General features: G+C 35.5%; 1 protein-coding gene across 1 annotated transcript in view; it reads left to right on the top strand.

Annotated features, from left to right (window-relative positions):
* Positions 1-23,753, top strand: part of LOC134651423 (circadian clock-controlled protein daywake-like) — a 360,230-nt gene that overhangs the window by 245,798 nt on the left and 90,679 nt on the right. The window lies entirely within an intron of this gene.

Here is a 23,753-nt window from a genome sequence, read left to right as displayed (position 1 = left end):
CTTAAATTGTTGGGTCATTTAGGGTTTAAACTAATTTGTTTGTCAATACTAACGGTATGAACTGTCGACTGTAAAGTATAAACCATAAATGGCTCAATTAAAGTCCGTGACTGTACATATTTAAGTTCCCCTCTATAAACCAATAGCCAATGGCCAATGGATTAAAAAAAAAATATCTTTAATTCAGAATATTAAAATTCCATGCAATATTGTTAGTACCATAATACATTACAGCTACATGTTAGTAAGTACAATAAAATTAATCATTATTATTAATAACAAAAAAGCGGCCAAGTGCGAGTCGGACTCGCCCATGAAGGGTTCCGTATTTAGGCGATTTATGACGTATAAAAAAAAACTACTTACTAGATCTCGTTCAAACCAATTTTCGGTGGAAGTTTACATGGTAATGTACATCATATATTTTTTTTAGTTTTATCATTCTCTTATTTTAGAAGTTACAGGGGGGGGGGGGGACACACATTTTACCACTTTGGATGTGTCTCTCGCGCAAACTATTCAGTTTAGAAAAAAATGATATTAGAAACCTCAATATCATTTTTGCAGACCTATCCATAGATACCCCACACGTATGGGTTTGATGAAAAAAAAATTTTTTGAGTTTCAGTTCGAAGTATGGGGAACCCCAAAAATTTATTGTTGTTTTTCTATTTTTGTGTGAAAATCTTAACGCGGTTCACAGAATACATCTACTTACCAAGTTTCAACAGTATAGTTCTTATAGTTTCGGAGAAAAGTGGCTGTGACATACGGACGGACAGACGGACAGACGGACAGACGGACAGACGGACAGACGGACAGACAGACAGACATGACGAATCTATAAGGGTTCCGTTTTTTGCCATTTGGCTACGGAACCCTAAAAAATGAGAAAACAGTTGTAAAACAACTGCTTTTATTTCGTTGTAAATTGCAAATTCAAAACTACATTTCCATTTTATTCCATTTATCAATTTTATTAATAATCAGATAGAAAACAATACAAAAATATCCTGACTAAATAAATTATTTTAGTGCATTACGTATGAATAAGATTTTGTTTTGCAACTTTGCACTAATTATCAAAATAAGACAGATTTCTTCCTGTTCATGTTAAGTCCACCTAACTAATTAATCATTCGCTTGCCCTTGGGTGGTGATTCTTATTATACGGTCCATGACGTTACATCGTCTCATATAGTATCTGGGGCGGAATATATTGAACGTAAGTAGGTAGTTACCGAAAATTATTTAACCAGATAAATTTGGAAATTGCAATTATATATATTATCTTCGGGCTACCGCGGTAGCCAAATAAGAAGACGGAATGTAAATATATAGTACATTTCTTGTTCTTAAAATGAATTATGTCAATAATTAAAAGTAAGTCATCTCTCTAATCTTTTGAGTGAAGGATATAATCCTAAGGTAACCGACCTAACCACATCGGCACAATTTCCCCTCCCGGTTGTCAGGCCTGAAGCTTACGGAAAAGCCGAATCTTGGATTTAGGTTACCGCGTGACGCTCGGGTTTCTTTAGCTTGCAACCGGGAAAACAATAGAATGAAGAGGAATAATAATAACGTAATATTTATGAAAGTAATATCGATACATCTAAGATCGACAACACTTATTTCTAAGAGAGTTATAAGAAATAAACCACTAATTAAAATTTGAACTCTTTTTATATATAAGTACTTACGTGTTAATCTGGTAAATCCATATTCAATGAAAAATCCAGCTATGCATAAAAATGACAAGTACCAGTGCATTGCGGCTTCTATAATATTTAAAACCTTAGAAAATGCTAAATAATGATATGAGGTAGCATAAACTGTGAAACACAACAAGTAACTAACAAACTTTATGTTCCGCAACGTGTTTTATAGAAAATGGCTCGTTGACGACTTTTTTGTTCCGCCTGTATAAAGGACATGAAAGGACATCACATAAATATCGACACAAAACATATTATAGGTATTATTGTAGATACGAGTGGTAAAACTAGTTCGCTAAAAAGCTGGTAACATCGCTCGACAAAAATAAATATTAATTATTAGTCGGTCGAATTACGCGAAGAAGGCGTAGGGTAGGGTTTGGGTAGCCAAACTGCCCAAGAACATGTTGAGCTTATGCCCAATGTAGATTCCGTAGCCGCCATTAGTAAGAAATTTATACATAACCTCTCAAATTTTTCCGTCATACAGTTTAGGTTTAATTTTTGGTTGAGGTCAGTCAGCGAAACTTATTGTAGGTAATATGCAGGGGTGCCAAGCTAACAGCTCCTGTCTTGAAAAAAAAAATTGGTTTATTCTGGCGTCAAAACATAGTAAGGCATCAAAATAAGGGGGTCTATTAGATAATTCCTCAAACTTGCATATTTAAATGTAATTTATAATATAAAACAATAAACGCATATCGCAGAAAGGTTAGTATTTTTTATTGGACTTATTTTAAAAATTCTAAAAGTAAGTACCTATGTTTTTTTTCTTCAAATTCAAGACATTTCTTAAATCCTGGATCCTATTTCCAGTCGTGCACATGATATCATCTGAATATTCTCAAAAATATCTCTCTAAATATCGTCTACGACTAAAATAACGTATAGTGCGCGCTTTCATTTTAAAGACTTTACGTTATTCCCACCCCTGTTGGTATATTTTGCAATAAAACAGTTAGATCAGATACGAGTCTGCTAATGTTAATGGAGACGTAAATATATTTCGCTGTACCTGAGCTCGATAATGACGAGTTTCCGATCGGAAGCAAGTGTAGTATGTAATTCCACTGTTACCTGCTATGGTAGTATAGAGCTCCAATGAACCAATGTAACTGTGATCTCGAGGTCTTAAACAGCTGTATAATATTATAATATATACAAGTAAAGATTTATTTGTTTCTTGCATGAATTGACACAAAAACGCACATTCCAGATACAGACCTAAAAGTTAATAACTAAAATCAAATGGAGTCACGCAAAGAATTCAAATTAACTGCCAGTTCATTACTTTTTTAAACGTCCTGCTCAAATGAAATAAACTTTAGTAGGTATGTATATATTATACAAGTAAAGATTTATTTATTTCTTGCATGAATTGACACAAAAACGCACATTCCAAATTTGATACAGACCTAAAAGTTAATAACTAAAATCAAATGGAGTCACGCAAAGAATTCAAATTAACTGCCAGTTCATTACTTTTTTAAACGTCCTGCTCAAATGAAATAAACTTTAGTAGGTATGTATATATTATTACGTTTATTGTTCGAAAATAAGTAGTTGGTAATTTGGCAGAATAATTAACTTTATTAATATCTATAATAAATGTTTACACGGTAGCGATCTCTGTCCACTAAATTTAGATGACCTCGAATATTTTTAGGTAGATTACAAAAAGGTGTTGTAGTGGTTAGTTTTTAATTTATGGATTAATAGAAAAACTGACGCACGTCCTTGAAGGTCAAATATTAGTGCCTAAGTGAGCGATTACTATCTTTACAACTCTAAATTATTCCATTCGGTTTTAATGTGATAAAAGTTTTAAATCGTTTATTAACTTCTATAAACATATTTATTTATTCAAGTTCGTTAAATGGTAGCTTATGCCAACAGGACGGATCGATTAAAATATAGAAAAAGAATCGATTGAACATTTCGAGAAAAAAATCAAAGCTGGCTCGGTCTTATCTTATCTTATTATTTTCGGGGGCCCTTACGGATACACTTCGACCCATAGGGATCTTTTGTGCAATTACCCCCTGGAGAAGATCCGTCAGCTACTCAAGAGCTTTTCCCACCATATCCATGTGTCGGATGATGGAGCTCATGGGTAGCGTTTTAAAGTCCTTTGATTCCAGATATCCTGCTCCAAAGTCCTTCATTCTTTGTCTGGCTAGGGCGTGACATTCACACATTAAGTGTTTCACTGTCTCTTCCTCTTCGCCACACATACGACAATCGGTGTTGTCAGAATGTCCCATCTTGGTCAGAATTCCCTTGACCCCGTAATGACCAGTGAACACCCCCGTTATGATTTGGAGTTGTCTTTTGCTAAGTTTCCAAAGCTTTTTGCTCCAGCCGGAGTCTACTCCTTGCATGAAGAGCTTTGCATGCTTTAGACCCGTCAGACTGTTCCATTCTTCCTGATGTTTGGTCTTGGCATGGTCTTTAATAGCCGTTGTGATGGTTCCCTGTGAGAGCCCCACGAATGGTTCCGGACCTATAAAGTTACTTTCAGATCCGGTTCTGGCAAGTTCATCTGCATTTTCATTGCCTATGAATCCCTCGTGCCCTGGGATCCATACCAGTTGCACTCTGTTTTGCCTTCCAAGCTGGTTCAGAGCTTGAACGCCATTATATACCAGTCTAGAGTCCACTCTGTGCGATTCAAGCGCTTTGAGTGCCGCCTGACTGTCGCTGAGTATATAGATATTCTTCCCTTGGGTTTGCCTTACTATATTCTCATGCACGCAGGCAATTATAGCGAAAGTCTCAGCTTGGAAGACAGTGGCGTAATTGCCCATGCTTATACTACTACTAAAGTCATTTGCATAAATGCCTGCTCCCGTACCAGATTCTGTCTTAGACCCATCTGTGTACCATATGATGTCGTTTTCATCAGGGATTGGTGCTTCAAGACCTTCGGTCCATTCTGCCCTTGTTGGAATTTTAACGTTAAAATTCTTATGGAATACAAACTTGGGTTGCATTTTATCGCAGCCCATGTTCGTAATCCTTTTCACGAAATTGTCGCATTCCATGTTTGTGTGCTTGGTCTTTGGCTTGCTATCGCTCCAGAGGCCTGTTAGGGCCAACCTGTGTAACGATTTCCGCGCCTCAGATTGTATCACTAGGTGTAACGCTTAAGCTGGCTCGGTAGTAGTAGAAACAAGTCTTCTAATTATTTTTTCTCACTTCACGACGACTAGTTTTTACATCAAAAACAAGTTAAAGTTGCAACTAAATTATCAAGGAACAATCTGGAAGCCGATTCGAACTACAAATAGTGAGCGAGAGTTTCTGGAAATAAGTACGTAACTTACCTATAAAACTCCCAATACGTTTTGTTATCTTAAAATACTGATCATCAGGGCCCGTACTTTTCATGCCGTTGACATCAATTTGACGTCACGCTGCATATAGGATGATCCCAAATAGTTTTATTGTAATTATTAATCATTAGTCGTCGTACTTATGTACGATATATCATTTGATATTTACCAGTCGCTTTTCGGTGAAGGAAAACATCGTGAGGAAACCGGACTAATCCTAATACGGGCCTAGTTTACCCTCTGGGTTGGAAGGTCAGATCAGATGGCAGTCGCTTTCGTAAAAACTAGTGCCCACGCCAATTATTGGGATTAGTTGCCAAGCGGACCCCAGGCTCCCATGAGCCGTGGCAAAATGCCGGGACAACGCGAGGATGAAGAAGATTAATCATTAGTCGTCAATCATTTTAATCATGTACAAATTACTTAAATAGTAGTTTGTGTTACAAGGGATCAAAATGATATATTTCCGTCAAGGGCGTACATTGAATCCTGAATGAAGCGATGGATTCTACAATAAAGTAGAATCCTGAGCGTAATGAGGGATTCAAGTGTTAACGCCCAAGACGAAATAATTTTGATACCGTGTGACACATACTACTATTGAAGTAATTTATACATGATTAAAATGATTGACGACTAATGATTAATGATTACAATAACTCATAGAGTATGCTCTATGCAGCGTGACGTCTTTTTACGTCAACGGCATGAAAAGTACGGGCCCTGCTGTTCATATTTTTTAAATTACTATTTAGATAATTATTGAATGCATGTATAGTTCATCACATGACAACGAATAGGTATACAAGTTTACTTATTATTTCACTCTTCAGCTGCGACCGCCTCTAATTTGCACCCTTTTATCCTAACTTACAACTCGGCGGGCGCCCATATAATTGGATTAGGCCACTTCTAAGTTCTAACAACGTCCGCTTTATTACTACTCACTGATTTAACAAAGCGTAAAAGGGGCGGAAAGACGCAGTAATCTGGTGTTTTATTTATTTAAAGAAGGTTCATTATGGCCACTTTAAGTAATAGGTAGTTAGCCTGTCTACAAAACTAATAGTCATGGGCTCGAATCTCTTATGAAAATTGTGTGGGTGATAAAATATGACTACTGTGTTACTCCCTTATTCATAAACGCGCTACAAACCTCAATTAGCTAATAATCGTTTGTCCTTATCTGTCATTTTGACTTATGTATTTGTAAGAAAGGGATAAAACATAATTTAACTAAATCAGGCCCATAAAGTTTTATGAATAAGGGGGTTAGTATTTATTTATAAACTAGTGGCTCTGTGAGCTCCTATGGCTCCCATGAGATATTGCAATATTCCCAAATCTAAATCGACAAATATAATATAAATACATACCTATATAAATATCAAACCTTTTCACAAAATTTCACGAGCATCGGTTGTGAAATGTGACCTGTAGAGGAGAACAGCTAAACATACGAAGCATTTTTGCTTAAGCTTAGAAATTTATGTTGCTTAAGATAATCGCCCAATATAGGTAAGTAATAATAATAATGTTTCACAGTTTAATTTGTAAGTTGTGTTATAACTTCTATATTGGTTGAATCCAACGTCGATATGATCTTATGCGACGTCCGAAAATAATCATGTGGGGATTTTCTAAAAAAAAGGAACGAATGGTAAATAAGTCCAATGTCCATTCAAGAATAGCACTTAAGGACATCATTGACGAACAAATATCCTGCTGCAAACGTCATAATAATTAGTCATATGGCTGACAAACTAAACATAACATTACAAGCCTTTAAGTAGGTATATATCTATTTAAAACCAAGTTTCTGATTAATAGATGGTTTTAGTTTTTGATCCATTTATACAAGCTAACTAAAATGTATATTAAAAACGCGCCGCCCAATTGTAGTTATTGTGATATTGACTTTATGACGCCGCATTGCTGTCGCGATTATGAAGTTCAATCCCTCACTCATCTTATCAAGGAAATATGTAACTGCAGTTGACATACGAATGTCACTTTTAAAGGTACCGTAAAATGGGGTGAGTAGGGATTGCGCGGGCAGTAGGGTCATGAATCGGGAGAGAAGGGATGACGGAGGGGTGAGTTGGTTTTTATAAGCTACTGCTACGTAAATTATATATTCTAATAACAAATCAAGCTATTATAATGTTCATAATATCAAAGTGTCGATCCAACAATTTTCAAAACTCACCTTAGTATGAAATCCCACCTCACCCCAACTACGGGGTGAGCTGGAATTTCCTACTATTTCGTGTTTATCTTTAAAGTTATGAAACGAAACTACACAACATCATAAAAAAAAAATACAAACGACTGGAACATTTATTATGTACAAAAATCAGTTTGCCAGCATGTAAAAATAAAATTTTATGAATGTCAGTTATGTCCCTACTCACCCCATTTTACGGTAAAAACATTGTTATCAGCCCTAACACTATTCTCTCCCGCAACCAATTAAAATTCCAGAAAATGACGACATCAGGGTTGACTACAGCCAATGAATTGGTAAAGGAAAATTGTTTTCTACCTATTAATACCAAGTTATAGAACTTTTTTTTTTACAAAATTGCTGTATCAGTGGCAGCTAAGGGTTTAAATTGGTGAACCCATTATAAGCCCTAACGCACCATTAAAACGAAACGAAAACAGTTATTCTGTCATTTCCGCAAAATTGTAGGCAAGTTACTTGCGACGTATAGACGACGCCGATTTTATCGACCACCATATTTTACTTTTACCTGCCTCTCGGAAATCGTTAATATTTTATAGACAACCCTAATGTCAAGAGTTTAAAAATGTACGTATTATTTATGACGCAGTAATATTTGTAGGTAAATGGCCAGGGTATTCCCATAAGTATTACGAAATACGCACCAAAATAGACATTTTAATGTTATAGTCCGAAATTAAAATAGACATTTTAATTTTATAGTCTGAAATTAATTTTCAATTCTGCAATATTACTTATGCATTTAATATCCTACTATATACCTAATGTATAATTATTTTGAAGTAGGTACCTACGAAATTTATAAATAAGAAAGTATTATTAATACCTACCTACTATTTGTAAATATTTATGTCACCTTATTGCGCATAAACAAGTATACACAAAAAAGACAAAACAAAATAAAATATATTAGTTGGTATGTGTATAAAGCCGAACTTATCCCTAAAAGGGATCTCTTCCAGCTAACCTTTGTAGGAAGAAGAAAGGAACAAACACTAAAAGGTGGCATACAACTTAACATGAATATATGTATAACAATATCAATATTTTGGACACAAAGTAGGATGAGAAAAAAATTAGGATAAGTACTATAAATACCAATGTGTTTGGTATTTTTGGTACATGTCTCATTAAAGTCATTAATTATGTCTTCACTTATAAAACTATTCAATCATAAAAATCAATATTTATTGAAATTTTTTACCCCACAAACCTAATTGACTGTAACCAAAACAAGCCAATATGACTTAATGATATTGTTAATGTTTTTCATATTTATTCGGTAATTAGCAGTAGGTAAACCTAGACTAAATTGATTTAGGTACCAGATTTTATCTATAGATGTTTATTCAGATATCAAAGTCAATGATTGACTAATGTTTGAGGCGAGGCAAGAAGTCTTAAACGTCGTTTCATTTGTGTACCTACAATATAGCAATATATCAGTACCACGGAAATAGATGGTGTCCTCAAGAAATCAAAACTTCTGAAATGACCTCACGAAACTACTCTCAGGTTTCGCATGGATTTGTTATCCCAACGACATTTGAACGATGGGTCGTATACATCAAAGTGAGTGGGTGCCCACATACATTTTCCATGAATTTTAAGCCGTTTTATCTCGGAGTCAGTAAGATATTTTTTTACATGTCATGTAGTTTGTAAGGTAATCGTGGATTCTATTTTCGAGCAACTAGATTATTGTAATTTATTAGGCACAGAAAGATAAATGTAGGTGATTAAGTCAGTACGTAGTCAAAGTATAAAAAAAACCTGTAACATGGAAAATTCCGTAAGTAATCTGTTATTTAAGCTCAAACGAATAACGAAAACATTATTTATATCGAAAACTTTGAAGAGTAAATAGTTTGGATTAGATTTTTTACGTCTAAATTAGCAAATATGTTTAGGTCAACCGATTTGAGTAGGTAGATGTAATCATCGAGATGTCACGAATTTGATATTCGCAGTTCACCTGGTTCCCCTGAATACCTGACTGGCCTGTTGGCTGGGCTACGGCATCATATGGCCGAAGCCAAGGATTGTTACTCCACTTGAAGTGTAGATGTTAATTACTAGATACCTACAACCTGCATAAATACGGCTCTTCAGTTACGTATAATCGTCAAATGGCCTCGAGCTCATCTTACACAGGTTTATCGTAAGCTCCTGTCTCGTGATATCGTCATCAGACCGAATCTTCACCCAGCAATCCACTCTTCAGACTAATACTCTCCTAACGCCGCTCATTTATATCAATTGCCGAGTATCCCTATCGAGTGGATCATTATTTCCTTCTTCCAACTTTATATCCATCTGAAAAAGCTCACTAGAACAGGAAAATCCCTATCGTTTTTAGAGAAAGTAAAATAATATATATAACGTGCAGTAGGTAAGATAACTGTACCTACGGTGGCGGAGACCGAGATCACTAGGAACTTCCTTATAGGTAATTAAGGCCTACTGTATAGGACTATCTTGTTTCTAAGCATATTTCATTTATTTATCTGTCTCTTAATTAGCTTTCGGTTTATTGCATTAGATCTTAATACGACGAACAACATCCAAAGTACAATAAAGGTTTAGTCAATTCAGCTGGGACAAAGTTAAGTTGTTCCAACAAGTTGTTAGCTTGCGGGCATGTCGGAACTTGTTCGGCGACTTGGACGCATTGTCATTTGTAATACACTTCAATGCAGTTGGCTGGCCCCTAGAAGGTCTGAGTACGTACGTACCTATTCAATTAACACATTAATAAAAACATAAAATGAATATCTGTGTACCTATTGATTTAAGAGGTGTATTACCAGTTGTATTACGGGTAGGTAAGTATGTCTTTTTAATTGCTATTTCATTTAGCGGTTCCATCATACTATAGCCTTACCCCCCCCGGATGATTAATATTATAAATGCAAAAGCAATCTGCCTGTCTGTCTGTATTACCTCTTCACGCTTAAACCGCTGAACCGATTTTAGTTGACATTTGGCATAGAGATTAGTTTGTGTGGGGAATCAACAAAAAACAGATTGGATAAAATAAATAGCTAGGTACCTAAATTCCACACAGAAGAAGTCGCGGACAAAAGCTTTAATGTCAGCAATGCTCAAATTGAATGATTGCTATTACATTTTATCCAGGCGCTTTACTTACTCTAGCTGATGTTACTGATTCCACGCAGACGAAGTCACGGGCAAAAGCTAGCAGTATTATAAATGCGTAAGTAACTCTGCCTGTCTGACTGTCTGTTACCTCTTCACGCTTATACAGCTGAACCGATTTCGATAACATTTGGTATGGAGATAATTGGAAGCCTGAGAAAGGACATACTTAGTGTAGTTTTTATCAATCATCAATATCATCATAATCGTCACACGCAGACGAAGTCGCGGGCAGAAGCTAGTATAGTATATAGGTGTTCCTATTTGGAAGAGAGTTTTAAAATAAAATAACAGGTAGGTATGTACATAAGTCGTAATAAATTATTACCTATTTGCCTCACAAGCAAATATGTATATAGTTTTTGTCCCGATTTTCCCTTCTCATCATCCTTTACAAATGTGATCCCAACCCGCATCCTTTAGTGTTCGAGTAATACGGTTCGCAACAGATTAAGATAATACCGGGATTAGATGGAAGATTTACATGGGCCATTAAACGAATTTGTCCAGGCTAATAAAGTTTTGAGTGGGGGTTAGTTATTACATTCATGAGTTACGAGCGATCAGGTTCGTTCATATTTCCAATTAGGGTTGATAAACCCTTCATAAAATAAACTTTTAGAACTGTTTTCAAAACTTGCTTATATGAAAACCGGCAAGTAAAAACCATAAGTAATTTTTTATCCAAAACTACAATATTTCTATCTTCTTCCTCTTTTAAATATTTAAAATTCTATCATTCCAATTTCCAAGTAAACAGATTTTGAATGTATGGGAATGTTCGTAGTGTGTGAGATGAGAATTTTTGCTTTGCTTACAAAAATAAATAGGTATACTTCCGTTACATTGGAACCTCTATTTAGAAGTTTAAACCACTAATTATATATTTATTTAGTTACCGTAAAACGGGGTGAGTAGGTTTCGCGGGGAGAGGTGGGTTATGAATGGGGAGAGAAGGTTTGAGAGGGGGGTGAGAAGGGATTTTAAGGCTACTGCTACAAAAATAATGTATTCCAATTTAAAATAGGAGCTATAGTAATACGCATAATAAAAAAAAATCGATCCAACAATCTTCCAAAATCACCTTTGTATGAAAACCCCTCTCACCCCAAATACGAGGCACTACGGGGTAAGGTGGGTTTTCCTCTTTATCGTCAAAGTTATGAAATGGAACTACCCAAAATAAAATAAAAACTAAAATACAAACGTCCTGAACACTTATTATATACACCATTCAGTTTTCATATGTAAAAATAAAATGTTATCGAGGTTTGAATTTCAGTTTTGACCCTATATACTCACTCCATTTTACGGTATTCAAAGTTATTGCAGGCATGACTACTAAGAATCCCCAGGAGGGAAAAAATCTACACCTACAGAATACTGAAACGGACACTTATTTCCCCACAAGCTATAGCTCTTTTACGGCCTAAACTTAACAAAGAAGCATTTGAAACTCTAAATCAAACTACGTACAATATCAACGGCAACTTAACAAAGAAGCATTTGAAACTCTAAATCAAACTACGTACAATATCAACGGCAACGATAGTTTTCGACTTTCATTTATTTAATTTCATGAAAAACAAAAGGAAATTCCCGCAATGTTACAAAGGTGGATAGCCAACGCGGAGAGAAATAATGAGATTGGCTTTCGGTCGGTTCGTTGGTTGAATTCGCAATCCATTTACAACTTTATCTCGTGGATTCGTGTTACCTCCGCGGAAAATTAGTGTAGTTAATTATGTTTGAACCTACGAGCAATTGTTTTCTTTACATTAGTGTAACATGTTTTTAGGGTTCCGTAGCCAAATGGCAAAAAACGGAACCCTTATAGATTCGTCATGTCTGTCTGTCTGTCTGTCTGTCTGTCTGTCCGTCCGTATGTCACATCCACTTTTCTCCGAAACTATAAGAACTATACTGTTGAAACTTGGTAAGTAGATGTATTCTGTGAACCGCATTAAGATTTTCACACAAAAATAGAAAAAAAAACAATAAATTTTGGGGGTTCCCCATACTTAGAACTGAAACTCAAAATTTTTTTTCATCTAACGTATGGGTGTGGGGTAGCTATGGATAGGTCTTCAAAAATGATATTGAGGTTTCTAATATCATTTTTTTCTAAACTGAATAGTTTGCGCGAGAGACACTTCCAAAGTGGTAAAATGTGTGTCCCCCCCCCCCTGTAACTTCTAAAATAAGAGAATGATAAAACTAAAAAAAATATATGATGTACATTACCATGTAAACTTCCACCGAAAATTGGTTTGAACGAGATCTAGTAGGTAAATAGTTTTTTTTTAATACGTCATAAATGCCTAAATACGGAACCCTTCATGGGCGAGTCCGACTCGCACTTGGCCGCTTTTTTATTGTTTCCTTGACCAGATCTACAGGGACTACAGGCAACTAAATTGTGCAAAATGATGACCACCATTATGGTTTAGTTATAGGTGCAAGTAACTCAGAAATATTTCTAATGTTACAATTTACAAACGTGTCGTATCTTTTGTCGCAAGGAGACTCGAAAAATCAAATTTTATGAGTAGATATTTATACAATAAGCATTATTCGCGGGTTTTTTTTACTATCCGTGGCCCTTGCTCTTTAACTTTTGATCTATAGTTTCACTCAGTGGACACTGATTGAAATTTTAATGTTTTCTACTCATCTCACAACTTAAGTTTATGATTGTGTGGCTCAATTCAGATTTAATTTTAATAAAATATACATCGAATTTCATTCCTTATTATCGGCAATGGCTTTTGGTTACCGCAGTTAACTAGACAAACGAGAATCATTTGAATAATTAGCACTTGACTTGATTGAGCTTTGAATAATTGATTAGAATTCGTGTTCACGAATGAGAGCACACGTGTGTCGTAACACATGTCCATACATTCGTGGTATTAAGTTACAAAGTACTTTACAACAAATACATTTCTACGTATATTACCAACAGTCTTCTCAGAACTTAAGATGAATCTTGGTGTGATTGGAGTAGGTACCTTATTGATACCGGCAAATAAGTTAGCAATCTACTTAACCAAACTCAGCGGACCTTAAGTAACTTTTGAAATTTGATTATTTCAAATAATTATTACTTTGGAGACGAATATTGTCGTCTAAAGTCATAAACTAGAAAACAGGATGATCAACATTTTAATAATATGATAATTAAATTTAGGTTCGGTAATACTTAGGTTATTGTATACCGTAAGGTCGCCTACCTATTTTAGCTCCCCAAGGCGTTCGCTGAAACAACTATCGGGACAATGATCGTTGAATCAAGATGGCGGTTATCTTGTGAGCCAAGTCTAAGTACCTACCTATTATTATTGTTATACTCTGATGGTTATTTATAAAAGTATTTGCATTCATTTTGAGGTAGGTACTTACTCTAACATGCAATGAGAAATCTTATGAATAAGGTATAATAATAAATGCTATCTCTATTACTATAAATACCTAATACCTAATCTATCTATCTTATTAAGCCCTTTTATTCTGAGTTAGAGTATGTCTCTTAATTCAGTGTGCCGCTTGGCAAAGGCCTCCTCTAGCTCTTTCCATTGGGGTCTGTCGTGGGCCACTCTTCTCCAGTTCGGGCCCGCTGTGAGTTTGAGTTCATCCTCCCATCTTGTTCAAGGTTTCCTCTTGCCCCGTGTGTGACCTCTTGGATACCAATCCGTTAAGATTTTGTTCCATTTTTCCTGCCTGTCTCTCAACATATGGTCAGTCCATCTCCACTTCTGCTGATCTATTTAAGTGAGTATGTCAGTCACTTTTGTTTTTTTGTCTCAGGTCTTCATTTCTCATTTTGTCTAGTCTGCGTGTTCGTGTCATATGTACAAATACATACGATTATCAAAATCTAAAAAGCTTCACAGGTCCCTTAACGTATTGACTTCTTACAGCAAGCACGAAAACCTAATTAAGAAGTCAAACAGAAGCGGGTCCGCAGCTCAGAATTAATTAGAGCTCTTCGAGTCTCGCCGTGTGTCGACGGCTGTGTTCCCCCAGCGGTGTGCGAGTGCAGGTAAATAGTTTTCGAGAAAACCAACATGCATGAATTGCTAATTTCGTACGTTAGATTTCCGTTTGACCACCACTGAGTCTTGTCTAACATGGCTAGTTCCATGGCTCTTTTGATCCACGTTAAGTTTACGAAGCCAAAATTCCACCAAATTAACCACATAGTTTACAGATCAGCAGAGCTAAAATCTCTACTAAGACGAAACTGTGATTCCTCGTGTTTACGTGAGACACGCAGAATACGACGCTAACATTTGAATGCGAGCGGTGGCTCAAATCGGCTTGCTACGAAGCGTTATCTTGAGCAATACTATATGTCTACGATCTTTCAACTATGTGGTTAATACTTGTTCCAATTCAGAGTCGCCTTCGTTCGGCAAACGATGGGAATTACAAGCCTGTTGTACTCGTACTTTAAGGTTTCTTAGTTCAGCCGAAGCCTACTTTTACCAGACTTCTAATAAAGTTGCTTATTGAGTTAGTACCTGTGAGTCCTAAAAGCCTGTATAGGTGCATTTGACTTTGTAGTTAGACTTAGACAAATCATTTTATTATTGCATGCTTTAATAAATCTTGTTTTATTTTGCAATTAGCCAATAACAATTAAATATCATACGCATTTTAGTCAGCTATTCTAACAGTCAAGAATATCTACTAAATATAAACACCATGCATATATGTCTTATGATGTAATAAGTTTTAAAAAAACTCATGTTTATTTAGGTATACCCTTTTGAAGTATATGGATGGATACACATTATATAAGGTTATGTTTGACTTAAATTATGCGGCTGGCTGAAATTTTTCGTACTTAGGTAATTAATTATTCCCTAATTTGAATTTTTAACGCAATTTGCTAAAAATTTCGCCATTTTTTACTTATCATTAGCATGAATTCTCGGAAAAAGAAGGTTAAATTAATTAAGAATTAAAATAGGTAAGAATAAAAGGTAAGTATATTCATAAAGCGGAGATACGTGGAGCAACTTCGGCTTAATTCAATGGCAGCTTTTAGACCGTTTTATGAAAATTACCATCCCTACGTAGTTTTTAGTAGTAATGGTTAATTTCGGTTTTACGCAATTATTTTTGCATTTATCATTAATTTTAATAAAATCAAGTCAAAGAAAATAAAATATTTGATGGATTTGATCGCTTAATGATTTTCATTAAAGGTACGCGATGTAGTCAGTTAAATAGTTTTACTTTATGAGTTACTATTGCGGTAAACGAAGACAATATTAAAGTTACTCTACATTTAAAAAAAAACTTTTCTTCTTAAAGGGACAATTCAAACATAACCTAAATTTACACAATAAGTAGGTACCTTAATTATTGTTAGAGAAACAGACATTAAAGTTACTTTAGTAAATGAGTAATTCTTATTCTTATGTCTGTTTTGTGTAACACGTAAGAATAGCATATATTTTTAAGAAAATAAGTACACTCTATATCAATATACTTAGCAATTTACCTCTAGTTTTAGGTCAACCTAAATTTATTGTCCTTATTAAAAACATATGAAAAAAAAATTACAAGTTCGAAATGTCACGGACCGTGTAGTGTGACTTCCCCGGATTTTGAGATATTTTTTTTTTTTTTTTAATATGAAGCGATTTTGCAAGAATTTATATCAAACATAAAACACTAATCTCTGTTCTACAACATGGTTTAAAAATTGTGTGGATATATAATGACTTTATACAATTTTAAACAACATAGGTACATTTTGTGCTCAGTTTTCGTATCACCGCCGCGCGTGGATATATAAACATGCGGTACTCGGTAGAAAATTATCTTTACTACTGGCAGTGTATTTAAAGTTTTTTAAGAACAGCAACACTGTGTTGTTGTCAGATTTGCAAATGGCTGATGGGAGAAGTTTTGTCGAAAATTATTTATTTGTGTTAATTTGTAAAAATGGTCAACCTTAACGCGTCACCGCCGTGTATGAAATTTAAAAATAAGTAGCAGTTTCACGTTATTGTTTGTAACATAAGATATACGTCATACATTGAAGATTAAACTAGTTATTTAACATTTGAAAAGTAGAAGGTAATTTTTATGTAATACCGAACATGTTCCAAATTGTCACGACCGTGACCTCAAAAATCTGTCACCGCCACGGACTTTTGAGTCCACGTTTGTGACATATAGACACGTGGTCGTGAAATTCTTAATTCGTTTGATTAATTTAGAGGCATATATACTCTTTAGAAATGGTATTTTATTAGCTATAGATCATTTGCTATTATTGCTCCTTTACCAAAGCAGAAAAATGTTTTTCGCGTGTATGTATGTATGATGTGTATCCACTTCTTTGTCACGCTCTACAGCATTTATAGTTTGACATATTTCAATGTATAATCTGTCATTAGGTTTGTCGTAGTCATGGTAGTAACTTAGGCTATGTTAAAATAATTATATACATCAAAATAGTGGAATTGGCCGCCAAAATGCCGAAATGTCACGACTGAGGGACACTTTGTCACAACCGTGTTTATGTACTAAATTTATTTACCTATCCTGAGGGTATTAAGCTTGACCATATACATCAAAAATTTGCTTTTTGTATATTATTTTGATATATGTAACAATACGTATAAAATAAAAACTTTTGCGAAAAAAAATATTTCTGGACACAATTTAAGAATCACCCAAATACGTTCAATTGACCTTATATATCTACATTTCAAGAAAACAATGTATAGGTACAAACTTATAGACTTAGTTCTACTACTTAGTACGAAATAAATTATGTAGGTAATGAATATGATTATTCAATCATGAAATACATTTGTATTCATAGGTATACATCCCAATATTTGTAGTATAACAGGCCAAAACCACTAAGGCAAGGGGAAGGTAAGATTAATAGGCTAGCTGTTGAAATCAGAAATCACAATCACTATTAATAGCTCCCATTATTGAATAGTTCGACAATATTATTAATATTCAATTCATAATTTACGACTTAGCAGGGTCGATAATAACTATATTCAAGACAGCTAACTTTATTTATAATACCTCAATAGGTGAGAATAAAAGAAAGTTAACATGTAACAAAATGGTGACTTAGAATAACCGAAGAAAATATAACTAAATACGTAAGGTAGTTAGAGAACTAGGTTAGTAATAGAAAAGTAATAGAGATTATAACGTAATTTATAGTCTATGATTTCTTTTTCAACTTTATTGACACTTTTTTGGAAAATAAATAAGAAGACAAATCGCTAAACATCCATTTTGTCTGGCAATTACCATAATGGAGATGCCGTGAACCTCTTGTGATACTTTGTAAATTGTACCTAGGTAAATGTATGGTGATGATCGATAAGAGTGAGTTTCGGTCGTTTGGTTTGGACTGAGACTGACCAAAAGCACACCTCGGACACTGGCGATCAAATGTATGAAACAAACGCGTTCCTACGCACACAGCCTAAGCTCGTGTAGGTGAACGCGTAGCATGCTTGTGTGAGTGAGATAAGACATTGTTGGGTAACTGTGAGGTAACCGAGAGCGGGTCTCAGCACCCGGGCGGCACTTTCAACGGAAGGCAGGGAGCATCCATACTGTATGCTAGTACTCTTTATTATACTGTGCCTAAAGTGAGGCGAGGTGAGTCAGGGAGGCGAAGCGAAGCTTGTTCTATTGCCGGGATTTCGTATTTCAGGGTTGTTTTAAATGTTTTAAGCCTTTTATTTATACAAATTCCACGTCAAGATGTGACGTCTAGTAACGAATGCCGCTATCTGTCAAAATGAGATGCATAAATTATAGAAAAAACTATAGACATTTATGATCATAGGTACAGTCAAGTTTATGTGACTATCAATATGAAAGTCGCTAGAGACCTCATTCAATTGACACTGTGACAAGGTATAAAATATGTCGAAAATTAAATTATTTGACTGTAGGTACTAGGGTTTGCAATCCGGATCCGAAATGTATGAAATTATCCGGATCTGGATCCGGATCCGCGGATATTCCCATACATTTCGGATCCGTCGTGCAAACCCTAGTAGGTACTATGTGTATAATTTATTGCTAATGTCCATCTCGCTGAAGCAGTGTCTAAGTAAGTTAAACGGGGCAGCATCGTATCGACGCGGCTCCGCCCTCTAGTTCCGGAAGATGCAAGACGTGACCCAGTTGACACTGTAATTAATAGAAATATGGAGACGCAGGGCCGGATTCAATAGGATAGAATAGAATACTTTAAGTAAAATTTAAGTAGTGCTTAGCAAAACTGTATACAAACGAAAATGTATTAGAAAGAATCGTCACTCGTTAAATTCGAACCCGCCAGGCCGCCACCATCTGCAAATCCAGGCTAGTCATTTATACAGTTTTTACGGTATTTCCAACAAATAAACGAAATAAATCTGATTATGATTGAAGCACTCCAGTTTTGAATAAAATCTTATTGATTGACCGAAGCGTAGCGAAGGTCTACGTTTTGACTCGGGCATTTTGCTTTTGTATGTCCGGATGTTCTCCTCTACAGGTCACAATTCTCAACCGATTCTTGTGAAATTTTGTGATCAGATTCTATGAGTAAATATTTTTTTTTTTGTCGATCCCGTTTTTGGAAATTTTCAAAAATGGAGGAGTTGTGATACCTCGCGCTTAAACAAATAGTCGTATCGATATCATAAGAGTATTTTCTTTTTGAGACATGTTTACATAGTAAATGGCAAAAAATGCAGAAAAATTGTATTGCTGGTTTAGGCGGTATTTAGAATATTTAGTTTGTACTCGAGAATGAGTAGCCGAATTTCGTGAGCGTAGCTAAGAACTATCATGGCGCGTTTTGTAAACAATCGCTTTTTTTTGTTCGCACACAGAAAGTCTGGGTTCGATCCCCAGTAAGACATAACTTTATGTATTTTATTTTTCACTTAAACTTCGTATTTTTTTTAATAAATTAAAATCTTTGTATTGTTGATTGATCAAACCGCTGTGTGGCGCTGTCATCGTGCACGGTCCCAATAAGCTATGCTCGCGAGGTCTACAGCTCACAGAGCCACTAGTTAATTTTTAGTTTTCACTTAAAATTCTTCACTTTGACTTCAGACAGTAAATGTGGTTTATATTTTACCAGAGCTACACATCTTTTCTTATTCAAATACAAATAGCCACTCTGCGATTTGCCACATCCATTGCGATTTGCGGCTAGGCCCCGACCGTTGTCTTACAACAAAGAGGATCCTTGTTAGACCGCAACAATTCCGCCTTGTCCTAACATAAATGTTTATGATACCGATAAGCTGAAGTCTAAATAATGCACCAGGTTAACGTTGCTGATAACCATATGGTTACGATAACGTAGTTATAGGATTTTCTTCAATGTATTGTGTTAATATATATTCATAATATATGTACAGGTTTAGGTAAGCACGCTCTCATATAGTAAGCTCTATTAGATTTAGACTTAGTTTAATGCAAAATCAGTTAACGATTGCTAAAAAACCTAAGAATATAAAATATTGAAAACCTTTTTGATTATGCCTTTCAAAAATACATTTACAACCCACTTAAGTGCCTACATTTCATTTCTTATAGCTAAGCAGACACTCTACTGAAAATCTAAATGTAACCAAGACCTTTCATTTCATGCCGAAATCTAATTGCAAGCTCCATTACGACGAATTCTATTTTCAAGCGCAAATGACTCCGCTCCGCTCCGTTATAACTATTTGTGCGTAAATTAAAGACTAAAAGGTTCGGTTGTAGCCTAATAAATGTCTTTTGGCCACAAAGTGCCATCAGGGTGAATTTACTATCATTTATTTCCCGACTCCGTCCCTGGTGGCACATGAACATGACACGCCGAGGCCCGCTGACCCGTTTCCCTAGCCACCTGCGACCAGTCAATTTACCCTTAAAAAAATCTCGTAAAACCTCCGCCCGAAAGAAAAGCAGTATGTTGACTTAACTCACATACATGCCTTAACGGGAGCGCGCCCCCATTTCCACGTTCAGGGGAAATGTTTCTTTAACCTTTTGACGCCTTTGCTTTCAAAGTCGATATCGCTGTGGACCGTTGAAAGGTGGTTGTGGCATTTTGATACGTGGATTTTGAGGAATGCAAAGGAATGGTTGAGACCTGAAGCGCGATGTTTACGGTATTCAAATTGCTGTCACATGCCCGGACACAAGGCTTATATAACGTGCTAGTATTCAGAGGTGAGATTTAATTAAAATATCCCATTCATACTTTGAAAGAAGTTGTTTAGTTAAAACTTAATAACCTCTTGGTTCAAACGGCAGCACTCTGGTATAATGTTAATGTCACGCTGGTAATAACAAACATTATTTTCGAATAGATACGTAATTTTGTTATATCTCACTTTGTTATCTGTATTTTCTCTCTTTACGGTACTACTACATTGAAACAATCCATTACCTGTCACAGTCATTTGGTAGGTACGTATTTTTACACGACTGCCCAAATAAAAAAAGAGTGAATGTTTTGGAATATGTAATCCATTCAGTAGTTTTCAATCTAAAGCTGCATTGTGAAATTTTAGGACAATGTCTTATAATTTGTTAGACCACGTAGTGAAAACGTTATAGGATGTTATTTATATATCTATTTGTAATCTACTCACAAAGCTTTTTCATTTGATGCCCCACATCCAATCTTTAAAAGAAAAAAACAAATTTCCACCATTTTCGCGCGTGTCATCTCATCACATATATTTGTGTTCAGGGCAAAATACTAATATGTACCTATTAGACAATCTACCGCCGCGGGTCGAGATACTTGAGGGCCTACCGAAGTTCGCAAGTTTAGTTGCTCAAAATTTACGAACTTTGATAGTCGGGGCAGCGTGAAGCGTGTTCATTCGGTATGAAATACTAATACTTATTCTGCTAGGACGCAGATTTACCCACGGCTGACTACATCGTACATAATGCAGACACATTCCAAATACGATGTGTCCGTAAGCAAGTGGAATGAATTATGCAGTCGGGTCGCAGTCGAAGTACACGCTTGAAGATGCATTGGGAAATCCGTAGTACTTTGCGCCGTGCGATTTTGATTTAGCATTGATACAAACCGGATTCCAGTGCATTTGTGTGCTGTGGTGTGTACTCCGCTTAATCGCGTTTCCTGAAATATATCAAATGCGTATAGGTATAGGTGTAGTAAGCACATTTGTTCAATGAACCAAGTTTTGTATTCTTACAGACTTCGTACGTTATGTAGAGATATAAATGAATTAACGAAAAATTTCAAATAACGAGATGTTGTGCACTTTTACGTGTAACACTCACTTTTACTTTGATTTTGGGGTTTAAAATGGGAAACACTATTTATATTTTAATTTTTAACCCATCCAGCACTTAACACGACGAATAGTACCTGTTACTCCTTTACAAAATATTTTCGCTACGAGAAAGGTATGCTACAAGCTACGACGTAGCTCTAAATGCGTAGCTTTGCAAAAGTCATACATTTCTTGCTGTTAAACATTTTAATATAATATGTTCAAAGTGTTCAAACCATATAATTTAATCGTATCTACCCTATTTTAAAAATAACGTGCATGATTGATATTTTATTTTTCTAGTATTAACCTAAGTAAAATCTAATTATAATATATCTAAGCAATTGTTTTTCATAATAAAACAAGCAACAACGGTTGCACTCCGGTTTGAACATAGGTAAAGTCTTGAAAAGGAGTCCGCAACATAAATGTCAAATAACATTCAGTTTTTCTTTATTGATTTAAATGCCATCTAAATTAACCTAACCTAACCAAACATATCCTATTGAAGCGCGGCACCCTACCGCGGCGCGCGAGGCTGCCCGCCTCCGCGCAGGGGCGCCGGGCCCGAGCACCGCTCCCCGATTATGAGTGGCCATCTAAACCTTACGCCCCTTACGGTCCTTACGGTCCTTACGGTCACGTGATCGCCTTACGCTGTCTCGAGTTTATCATTTTTTCCCCGCCTCAAAAAGTGCCCAGCGCCGCTAAAGAAGTTTTCACTTCAAAAAATTGCCTTCAACATGTATTAGCCTGCTTTTAATGAGTTGATATATAGGGTATGTGTAAGCCAATGAACGCGCTTGTTGCAGCGTGGCGGGTCTCGTTACGCGAAGCCTTATAACTGTAATCTTACATCAACCTTACGGAGCTGTACAGGAAATATGACTTCTGTTTTCCTACTAATCAGTTAGTTATTTGTCCTATTTATTGTTGTACTTTTCACTAAATTAAATTAAATAATAAACATTTGAGTAAAATATGTGCTTACGGTGTTTGGTGCTAACATTGTTTTTTTTTTATAATTCTAGGTATGTTTTTCTATCCGATTTTTAAAGGAAAACAGTATCTAAATATTCCTCGGAAAAGGGATTGCTAATCTCTTATTCTTAAACTATCTCACTTGCGTTTGCCCTTCTATACATGTAAATCCTGAAAAGAAGATTAACCTGTCGAATCCCACGATATGACGTCACCATAAGCGTTCTGGCTCATATATGAGCCGTGGGAGCTGACAGATTACATAACCTAAACGAATTAATAAACTAGATAAATCTAAGGCTTAAAATCCCGCTCGAAACATAGATACTTACATAACTTTTTTTAAATCTTTTATAATCTAATTACTTACAACTATATTTCCCTCGGCGAATTGTCTCTATCAGTTTGTAAAATTTATGCAACAAAGTTTCAAGAATAAATACTTAAATACAAATTTTCAGTTATTTTTAACTTCAGAGATTTATTTATTATTTCGTCGTTATTTTTGTGTCGTTACAACCGCTGTTGGGAAGTAAATTGAATTGACACGACAAGTATAGTGTACCTAAACTTTGTTTTCATACACTTGTAGAATAATTCCACGTATAAAAAGCAATTGTATATGAATAATAGGTACATGCTTAATTATTGACAAGATATTTATTATACGTAAGTGCGGTAATAATGTAATGCCTCATTTATTATAAATATCACCTTAAGGGGCCCGCTGATTAACAGTCCGCCGGACGGTATCGGCCTGTCAGTTGTTCGGAGCTGTCAACTTTTTGTTCTAACTGACAGGCCGGCGGACTGTTAATCAGTGGGCCCCTTTAAATGAATTCTAAATTGAATTCAAAAATATACAAAGTAAGTATAAGTATAAGTAACTATAAGTACTTGTATAAGTTATAAATAATGATTAATTGTCCCCATAAAGCGCACCACTTCGCCATGATGCATATTTATTAATATGTTCTCATATATATTTAGTATAACA

This window comes from Cydia amplana, chromosome 10 (genome assembly GCF_948474715.1).
Source record: "Cydia amplana chromosome 10, ilCydAmpl1.1, whole genome shotgun sequence".
In the NCBI taxonomy this organism is placed as follows: domain Eukaryota; kingdom Metazoa; phylum Arthropoda; class Insecta; order Lepidoptera; family Tortricidae; genus Cydia; species Cydia amplana.
Note: the sequence above shows the minus strand (reverse complement) of the source record. Positions and strands in the feature narration are given on the sequence as shown.